A 10187-nucleotide genomic window follows, 5' to 3' on the forward strand; every position below is an offset into this window, starting at 1 on the left:
CTGAGCGGGAGGAAAAGGGGCTGCAGGGGAGCGGGACAGGGACAGAAACCACCCCAAATCCTGCCACAGCCTTCCGGGAACGCTGGGGCTATTTTTGGGCAGGGTCTGGAGATGGCAGGGGCCGAGGGGAGCGGGGAGCAGGAGCAGGAGCTGGCTCAGGAGTGAATTCCATCCTGAGCAGGAGCCCTGCCAGCACCATCTGCTCCACACAGGCTTCCCAGATCTGCAGCTTTACCCACAGCCAGGGCAAAACAAACAGCCAGAGCCAGGCTTGATCCCATCCTTCCCTCAAGATTCTCTCACGAAATTCCAGGTTTTAGTCGATAAACTCAGAGCAAAGAGTGGAAATATGCGTTCCTGTAAGGAAGGGAGATCAAAAAGTGCTTCATGCAAAGGTTAATCAATTAATTAAAGGATAAAACTACTTCCTGCAAAGCTTAATTAATTAATTAAAAGGTTCTACTGCCTCAGTACAAGCAGCATCACCTGGCACCCTGGAATTCTTTAGTCCAGACACAGCAAAACACAGGATTTTTCCACATGCAGTCCCATCCAAAGAACATTCCAACAACCACCCTAGATAATGTACATTGAGCTAATCAAACCAATTAAGCTATTACAATAAAATGGCCACAGAGCTCATGGGAAGGGGGGAATCAGGTCCATGAGCTCAGTGAGATGTGGGAGCTTCCCCCACCAGCCCCGGGGAGCTGGGAACACCCAGGGCCAGGGAAAACAGGGGGAGAGGAGAATTTCTGTCCCAAGTGCTTCCCACATGGAATTGTTTTGGGAAAGCAGTGCCAGGACTCGTGGTCACCTCCATCTCAGGATTTGTGGTCACCTCCATGCCAGGATTTGTGGCCACCAGGACCTGTGGTCACCTCCATGCCAGGATTTGTGGCCACCAGGACCTGTGGTCACCTCCATGCCAGGATTTGTGGCCACCAGGACCTGTGGTCACCTCCATCGCAGGATTTGTGGCCACCAGGACCTGTGGTCACCTCCATCGCAGGATTTGTGGCCACCAGGACCTGTGGTCACCTCCATCGCAGGATTTGTGGCCACCAGGACCTGTGGTCACCTCCATCGCAGGATTTGTGGCCACCAGGACCTGTGGTCACCTCCATGCCAGGATTTGTGGCCACCAGGACCTGTGGTCACCTCCATGCCAGGATTTGTGGCCACCAGGACCTGTGGTCACCTCCATGCCAGGATTTGTGGCCACCAGGACCTGTGGTCACCTCCGTCCCAGGATTTGTGGCCACCAGGACTCCTGGCCAGCTCTGTCCCAGCTCCTGGGATCACACAGAACACACAGCAGGACGGGGCTGCAGCTTCCTCTGGGATTTTCAGGAGATGGTCCCAATTAAGCAGTGCCCTAAGGAGCTGCCAGCATCCCTGGAAGGTTCCAGAGCAGAATCTGACTGCTCTGAGCACACCGAGAGCCCTCCCAGCCCCAGCAGGGCTGCAGGTGAGGGCCAGGTGGGAACAAACCCTTCTCTGAGTACTGACAAGGAGGATTCTGCACTCAGAGCCCCCAGCAGCTCCTGAAAAGAGGAGTGAAGGTATTTGTCTCAGCTGGATACGTTCTGTTTCTTTGTGAGACACTAACAACCTGAAATATTATGAAAACCTTCTCATTTTCAACCATTGTGAGGAAGCACAAAAACTTGTCTCCAGAGGGACGATCTCGGTGCACACAAAGAGCTGAGTTTTCATTTCAATGACTTTTACTTTTCAATGAGACGTTTCCCTTCCAAAACTGACGTGAACCAAGGCACTTTTGTGACTGAAATCCTGCACCTGTGGACTGGAATCTTTGTACAGCACAGAAAAAGTCCAGCTGAGATCAAGGATTGCTACAGGACTGACAGACTGGGAATCCTTCCTCCACGAAAAGGGCTGGGATTTCTGAGCAGCTCCTGCTGCTGCCCCACTGCTGATCTCCTTCCCCTCTACTCCCAAGAATCAGATTCCAGCATTTGGACAAACAAAATGTAAATTTTTAAATGTGAAGTTTGCTGTTGCTCAGCCCAGTTTTAAACAACTGTGCAATTACAGCAAGGATTTAAACTAACACCTTTCCCCAAAAAATATTTATAGATAGATAAATATTTATAGATTATATAAATATATTATTATATATAATATAATATTATATTATTATATAATATAAATATATTATTATAGATATAATATTTATAGATTCAGTTCATCACATTTTTAACATTTAAATTGCTTTGAGTTCTGTATAGCCTCCATATAGGCTAAGTTGTTTTAAACAACTGTGCAATTACAGCAAGGATTTAAACTAACACCTTTCCCCAAAAAAATATTTATAGATAGATAAATATTTATAGATTATATAAATATATTATTATATTATTATAGATATAGTATTATATATTATATAATATAAATATATTATTATATTATTATAGATATAATATTTATAGATTCAGTTAATCACATTTTTAACATTCAAATTGCTTTGAGTTTTGTATATCCTCCATAAAGGTTAAGTAAACACAACAGAGGAAATATTTGGGAAAGAGGAACAGAGACAACGTTCCCACTCAGCACAGGGATGAAGATCTACAGTGCTTGGGATTTGACAAATTGAGAGTTATTTTCTATTAAATTTTACACTCCACAAGACTCCTCCACAATTCCAGATCCTCCTGTACTTGAAATCAAGCAGCATATGTAGCTCATTAAGGGAAAACAAAATTTTCCCTCAAAATTTCCCCTCTTCACACACTTCTCTAGCAACAAAATTATTTAGTCACAAACTGTATTTAAAAGGGGAAAAAAAAATGGTTACATTTAGGAGCAATAATTCTGGATGACTTTAAAACAGTTTATTATTGCCTGAGGCAAGTTAGTTAACATGTAATGGTTATTTCTGACTAAATCCAGATCAGAACCTCAAAAACTCAACAGTTTGACTGAACAGACAAGATAAAGTCACCCCAAAACCACAGAAATCAGTTCACAAAGCAGCGCTGAGGCCCAGCCTTCCCCAGGACTGCAGGAGGCTCAGTTTGCTGCATGGCCCGGTTATCTCTGCTGCATTTATTATCTCCACTGCTTCAGGAGTCTTTAAAAGCAACTTAAACCAGTGTTATAAAGGGCACTTCACATGGGCTGAGCCGTGCAATCTGAACGGCAATTCCAAGTTTTAACCCATGGCACCTCAACCCAAGGCAGCAGCACTGCAAGTGTTAAAATAAACTATCCCACAGTGTTTATTGCTACGGGAAAGGACATCAGAACCTTGCAGAGCAAGCAGGAGCCTCGATTACTTGTCACAACTTAGGGGCAGAGCCATTTGCTACCACGCCTTAATTAAGGTGCTTATTTTCATTTATATTTTCATCGGTCAATCACTCTCCTGTATAAATGAGGCAGCTCTTCAGTGTTTGTTCCTACGGGAAAGGACATCAGAACCTTGCAGAGCAAGCAGGAGCCTCGATCACTGCAGAGCTTTGCCCAAAAGGTGATTCCTGCATCAGAAAACACCTTAATAGGACTAATTTCCAGTTTTCCTTCCACAACCCCGCCAGAACAGAAAGCCTGGAGTTCTCAGCAACTTCCCTAAGCTCCTTTAGATTTTTACAACAAAAGCCCTCAACAAATGGGGCTGTCAGCGGCGTTTTTAACCACCGTGCCCATACAAAAGGAAGCCCTGGGCTGGTTTTGTGCCCGAGGCAATGCCCGGGCTGGGTGTGACACACTGACCCACTTCCAGCTGCCGCCACATGCCGGGAATGCTCCGGAGCTCGGGCAGGGGAGCAGCGAGCCTGGCACGGCCCCGCAGAACCGCAGCGAGCCGGGACAGGTACCCCTGGAACCCCCAGGTACCCCAGCCTGGCACGGCCCTGCAGAACCGCAGCGAGCCGGGACAGGTACCCCTGGAACCCCCAGGAACCCCAGCCTGGCACGGCCCTGCAGAACCCCAGGTCACCTGGACAGGTACCCCAGGTACCCCCAGGAACCCCAGACCAGCATGGCCCTGCAAAACCTCAGCTCACTTGGACAGGTACCCGCAGAAACCCTCAGGTATCCCCAGAAATCTCAGCCCAGCATGGTCCTGAAGATCCCCATCTCACCTGGACAGGTACCCCCAGATACCCCCAGGTATCCCCAGAAACCCCAGGCCTTCCCCAGCTCACCTGGACAGGTACCCTCAGATACCCCCAGGTATCCCCAGAAACCCCCAGTAACCCCAGGCCTTCCCCAGCTCACCTGGACAGGTACCCCAGGGAACTCCAGTCCCTTTCCTGGCTCACCTGCCCAGGAACCTCAGCCCAGCACAGCCCTGCAGAGCCCCAGGTCACCTGGAAAGGTACCCCAGGTCCCATAGGTACCCCCAGGCACCCCAGCCCTTTCCTGTCTCACCTGCCCAGGTACCCCCAGGAACCCCAGCCCCTCCCTGGCTCACCTGCCCAGGTACCCCCAGGAACCCCCAGGAACCCCAGCCCCTCCCTGGCTCACCTGCCCAGGTACCCCCAGGTACCCTCAGGAACCCCAGCCCCTCCCTGGCTCACCTGCCCAGGTACCCCCAGGAACCCCAGCCCCTCCCTGGCTCACCTGCCCAGGTACCCCCAGGTGCCTCATTCCCCCTCAGGCTTCTCCCAGCCCGCACCCATCTCACACCTCTCAGCCAAACCCGCAGCTCCAGGAGTGACAATTTAAAGGCTGAATTAACCCCAGAGCGTGGAGGTGAAATGAGACAATTTGGATCTCTCCCAGCTCTGCTTTATCCAGGTCTCTCTGGAAGCTGCAGCTCCAAACTCGACACACCCCACCCAGGTAAAGCTGTGCTGCTTGTTCTGCCAACTGAGATCAAATGTGGGAAACGCCACAAAAACTTCTTATCTGCACCAAAACCTCACCAAAGGCCTCTCCACTGCCCTGGGCTGTAGCCAAAATTGTGAAGGAATATCAGAAAGCCTCAGAAATCACCTCAGCCCCCCACCGACCTCCAACATTCACTTCTTGGGCCATATTCAAAAGCAGGATTTCTAGGAGATTTAGGAACAAAAGGGCAATCCTGTGCTCTCTGAGGATCTGGGAACTGTGGCTTGTTCATGAGCCTTATAAAACATAAAAATAACGAAGCTTCAGGTCACTTCTGCCAGGAGTGAGGCACACCCAGACCAAGGAAGGGCAGAACACAAAAGTGTCCTCCTGTGTAATCCAGTGAGAGCATGGCTGAGGAGCTGCCTCATTTATACAGGAGAGTGAAAATGAAAATATAAAGGAAAATATAAAGGAAAATATAAAGGAAAATATAAAGGAAAATATAAAGGAAAATATAAAGGAAAATATAAAGGAAAATATAAAGGAAAATATAAAGGAAAATATAAAGGAAAATATAAAGGAAAATATGTGCCTTAATTAAGCCATGGTAGCAAATGGCTCTACCCCTAAGCTGTGACAAGACAGAACATATTTGGTCCGGAACAAAGGTTAAAAAGAGAAAATCTTATTAAGCAACAACCAGTTTAGTGGAGAGCACTGAAAAGGGAGGAACACCTTTCTCATATCCCACAGTGATAAGTCATTAATATCCCCCAGCCTGTGGGAAATGACAGGATTCCTGCCAACATTCTGCAGCATCCAGGATTTCAGCCGCTACTGCAAACGGACAAACCCCCTTGAATTCCTCACCAGATGACAAATAATTCCTTCCAGCAGCCCCGGAGGATCCCAGTGGCATCCAAAGCCATTAAGCAAATCCCTCACTCGTGTGACACATTTAGCTGCCATCCATCTTTGCTATTAACAGATGCTCCAGTGAAGGAACGCGGGGCAGCACAGGCTCTGCAAACCCTTCCCCACAGCACAGCCTGAGCCTGGGTGAGTCAGGAAGGGGAAATCCACCAGTTCTGATTCCTCCTGACTGCCCAGAACTCATTGAAACACCAAGTTTCTCCCGACTGCCAAGAGCTTTCCCTCCCCTGCTGCCTGGCTGGCTCACAATGATTATTTCTGCTCTCAAAAATGAGATTTAAACTTGCAAGGTGAATCAGAGCCTCCTGATGCTGACACTGTTTGCTGGACATCCCAGGAGGAAATAAAACACAACCCTGCATAAATGTGAAATCGTCCCAGAGCCCTTCCAGCAGGGCTGGCCAAACTGGTTCTCCCAACGCACAGCAAATTTCTTACGACCTTTTATATGGAAATAGCTCCGCGTTTTCAGGAGCTGTCTGTATTTTGGGTGATCTAAACCACCTGCAGAGCTGTGAAACTCCCACTTGAGCTTAATCTTTCCTTGGTGCATGACAGGAGTTGAGAACAGCTCCCAGTGAGAGCAGCAGTGTCCCCACAGCTCAGGTGAGCCCTTCCCATGACCAATGGCCAGGATTATCTACAGCAAACGGGTGGGAAAGTGAATTTTGCTCCTGACTTCCCATCAAAAGCTCATTTTTTTTTTAATTTATAAAAGCCCACATTCATCCTAAAGCCAAACTTGGAATGTGACCTGTATACTTTGAGTCTTTACCAAAGTGCTCTGACTTACTGACAAAACTGACTCCTTCTATATATTTTTATATACATAAATATATTTTATGTCCTTTTGTATATATATTAATATATTACATATTTCATACATCATGTTTATATGTAGGACCATATATATATATATATATACACTATATATATACACTTATACACTATATATATATGTGTATATATATACACTTATATATATATATATATACACTTTTTAATATATATTTTTTTATATATATTATATATATATTTTATATATATACATACACTTTTTTGTTTTTCCGGTCCCACTGGGCCAGTCAAGGCATTTGTCTCTTTCCAATCAGCACAAAAAGAACAATCCACCACGTAGGGGTTAGACAGAATTTTCCTGTCAAAGGATGCTCCAGTGAATGTCTCATCCATGAACATCAGCTCTGGAACAGGGAATCACTTTATATCCACCTACACCTCCTTTGCATGGGAGGAACTCCTGCCTGTCATGAGGCAGGAACAGCCGAGGATTCCTTCAGGATTCCTTCAGGATTCCTTCAAGATCCCTTTAGGATTCCTTCAGGATCCTTCTGGCACTGCAGGAGTTGCTCAGCCCGCCCCAACTTCCTTCTCTTGTTACAGGGAAGCCCAAGAACTGGGAACTCGCCGTCACGGAGCAATTACTGGGGGCTCCAACAGTTACTTGATGTAATTGCTAAAATGTAACTGTGAGTTTGGCTTTCTAGGCCTGAGGTTTCCCTGACTCTGTGAATTTCAGTGAAACCGGAAAAGGAAAGTGACGAGAAAAAAGCAAAAGTTCCCGGGAAATAAGCAATGTTGTGGGCGAAATGCTATCAGGTTTCAGTCAATTTTAAAATTGACTCTTTTGGGTTAAAGGAAACTTTGTTTTGGGAGGGTCATGCTTGCCCTAACAGAGATTTCCCCTGGCCCAAACGAGTTACAGAGCACAGATGCAGCGTCCCAGGGCAGAGCAGCAGCTCCATCCCAAGGATGAAATGGATCCTCACTGGTGCCCTCATTGCTCAGCACACAGGGGCCCAAAGCTGCCTCTCTGCAACACCCCTGGCTCCTCAACACCTTCAGAACCACCCAGGAAAGCCAAGAACACCTCTGGGTGAATCCCGGAACATCCCAAACAGAGAGGGACTCACGGGAGAATGCAGCGCAGCCCCTGGTCCTGCACAGACAACAATCCCACCCTGGGCAGGGCCGGGAGCATTCCCTGGGGAACCGGGCAGTGCCCAGCACCTTGGGCAGTGCCCAGCACCATCCCCTGAGCCCCGTGCCAAGCCCTGGCACCGCTCCAGCCCCTCCCGGGCTCCTGTCCCCGCTGGGTTTCCTGAAGGGTTCCCCATCCCCTCCATCCCCTCCATCCCCTCTGCTGCGCACCCAGGAGCGGCTGGGCCGGGCCGGGCACACGAAGCCCGCAGCTCCCGAGGGTCCCGGGCTGTGCCCGGGGACAGCGGGGCTGTGCGGGTCACACCGAGCAATTGACAGAGGAACTGACAGGAACGGGAGAGAAGCGCCGCGGCCGGGCCCAGGCTCTGACAGTGCCGGAGGAGGGAAGCGCCGACAGAACAGCCCGGCCCCGGCCGCTGTCACCTTCGTGCCCCCGGTTTCCCCAGCACCGAATCGCGGAACCAGCGGCGGCTCCTGCTCGCCCCCAGCCCCCGGGATCGCCATTGATCCCCGTGCGCGGCCCGAACCCCGCGGGCGGTGAATCCCCGCGGGCAGCCCCGGCTCGGGGCACCGGGACCCCGGGGGTGCCACCCACACAAAGCGCGGCGGGGCCGGTGCGGGCCCGTCCGGGCCGGCTGCGGGGGAGGCCGCGCGGGGGCCGCGGGCCCGGAAGGGAGCGGCGGGGACGGGGCCGCGCCGGGAGCGGCGGGGCCGGGGCGGGCGGCGGGCCCGGCGGCGCGGGGGGCGCAGCGCGGGTGGCGGGTGCGGGCCCGCTCGGGCCGGGGCCGGTGGCGGGGCCGGTGGCGGGGCGGGGGCGCGGTCCGGCCGTACCTGCGCGCGGGGCCCTCGGCGGCGCGGGGGGCGCAGCGAAGGGGGGGCGCCCAGGCGAGCGCAGCGCCCCGCGGCCACCACCTGCGCCCGCCTCCCCGCCGCGCCCATTGGCCGCGTGCGGCACCGCCCTCGCGCCCATTGGCCGCGCCGCCGGTGACGGACGGCGGGTCCAGCCAGTGGTGAGCCCGATCGCCGAATAACAAGGCGAGCGCGGGCATTGATTGGCCGGCGGCGCGGAGCGACGGTCCGCCCACGGACGGGCGGGGCAGCGGGGAGCGCTCCCGTCACTCATGCGCTTTCCGCCAATCGCAGGCCGCCTTCTGCTGCCGGCGGCCCGCCCCCCAGCGTCAATTGGGCGAGGCAGAAGCCGGGCGGGCGCTGATTGGCGGCGCGAGGTGCCCGTCAGGCGCGGGGCGGGGCGGTGAGGACGTGAGGAGCCGCACAGCGCGGGGCGGGGGCGCTGCGGCCGCGCTGCGCCAATGGGGGAGCGGCGAGCGCGCGCGCCCCCGCGCGGCCGGGCGGGGAACGGCGGGGACGGAGGGGGACACAGGGGGGACAGCGGGGATCGGCGGGGGACATCGAGGGGACAGCGGGGATTGACGGGGAGACAAGCAGGGATTGAGGGGGACAGCGGGAATTGGGGACCGGCACTGACCGGGGGGTCCCGGGACCACCGATCCCCATCCCCGCCGCTCCCGGGGCTCGGCCGGCGCTGCCCGGGGAGCTCTGGGATCCCGGTCCCCGCCGGTGTCCGGGCACAGCTCATTTCCATCCCGAATTTGCCGATTTGCCCTCAATGAGGCCGAGCAGAGCTCGCAGTCCGTGCCCGCGCTGGATTCCCAGCACAGGAGCCGCTCCTCGGTTGGGTTTTTGCTGCTGTCGCTCTCCCGGTCTTTCCCCAGGAACCTTTGTTCTGTTCCCGCTCCCATCTCGGGGATTTGCCCCCACAAACGGCCCCGGGTGAGGGTGGGAGGTGAAACATCAGCCCAGCACATCACCCCCAGCACGGAATCCCTCGCTGAGCAGCGCAGCCGTTTCCCTGCTAGGGCTTTGTAATTTGGGACAGATAATTTTGGCACATCTCACCACAAAGTGTCCAATCTGCAGGGGAATTGTAATTGTTGCTTTAAAAAGCCACCAACAGAACAGTACATTGGCACCTATGGAGGAAACAAAGTTTGTTTTTCAAGTTCCAAGTAACAGCACAACCAATAAACCAAGGAAGTCGTTGCAGTTATTGCATTTTAAATGCAGAAATACTTTCTCACTTTCACTCACTCACCTCAATTCTTCCCATCACAACACAGAATAAAAAGCACAAGGACATTTGCAATGAAATCTAAATATCTGAAAGTGTTTCACGTTAACAATGACCTTAAAATAAACTTATTTTAAAGAGGGCAGATGGTGCTAGTGCTGCTTCATTTCAGAGATTTTGTTTTTACCACCTTAATGGTGCTTTATTTCCTTCATCTGCCTTTGTGAAAACCTCAGTGGCTGAATTAATTCCTCTGGTTTGTGGAGAAGCTCACCCTTGCTCCTGTAACACCTCAAATATGATGCAGGACTTGGCATTTGCGACAGTTTTGGAGTTTATTCATTAAATGGACAAACAGTTCCAACTGCCAGTTGGTGTTTGTGATTTTGGAGCAGTGGAA

General features: G+C 51.9%; 1 protein-coding gene across 1 annotated transcript in view; it reads right to left on the reverse strand.

Annotated features, from left to right (window-relative positions):
• The window catches only part of KDM4B (lysine demethylase 4B), a 73763-nt gene extending 65156 nt beyond the window's left edge, over positions 1–8607 (reverse strand). The window contains exon 1 of the mRNA XM_058820865.1: positions 8530–8607. The gene's annotated coding sequence lies outside the window, so the exon portion shown is untranslated. The remainder of the gene's footprint in view (positions 1–8529) is intronic.
• Between the last annotated feature and the right edge of the window lie 1580 nt (positions 8608–10187).

This window comes from Ammospiza caudacuta, chromosome 28, assembly GCF_027887145.1.
Source record: "Ammospiza caudacuta isolate bAmmCau1 chromosome 28, bAmmCau1.pri, whole genome shotgun sequence".
In the NCBI taxonomy this organism is placed as follows: Eukaryota; Metazoa; Chordata; class Aves; order Passeriformes; family Passerellidae; genus Ammospiza; species Ammospiza caudacuta.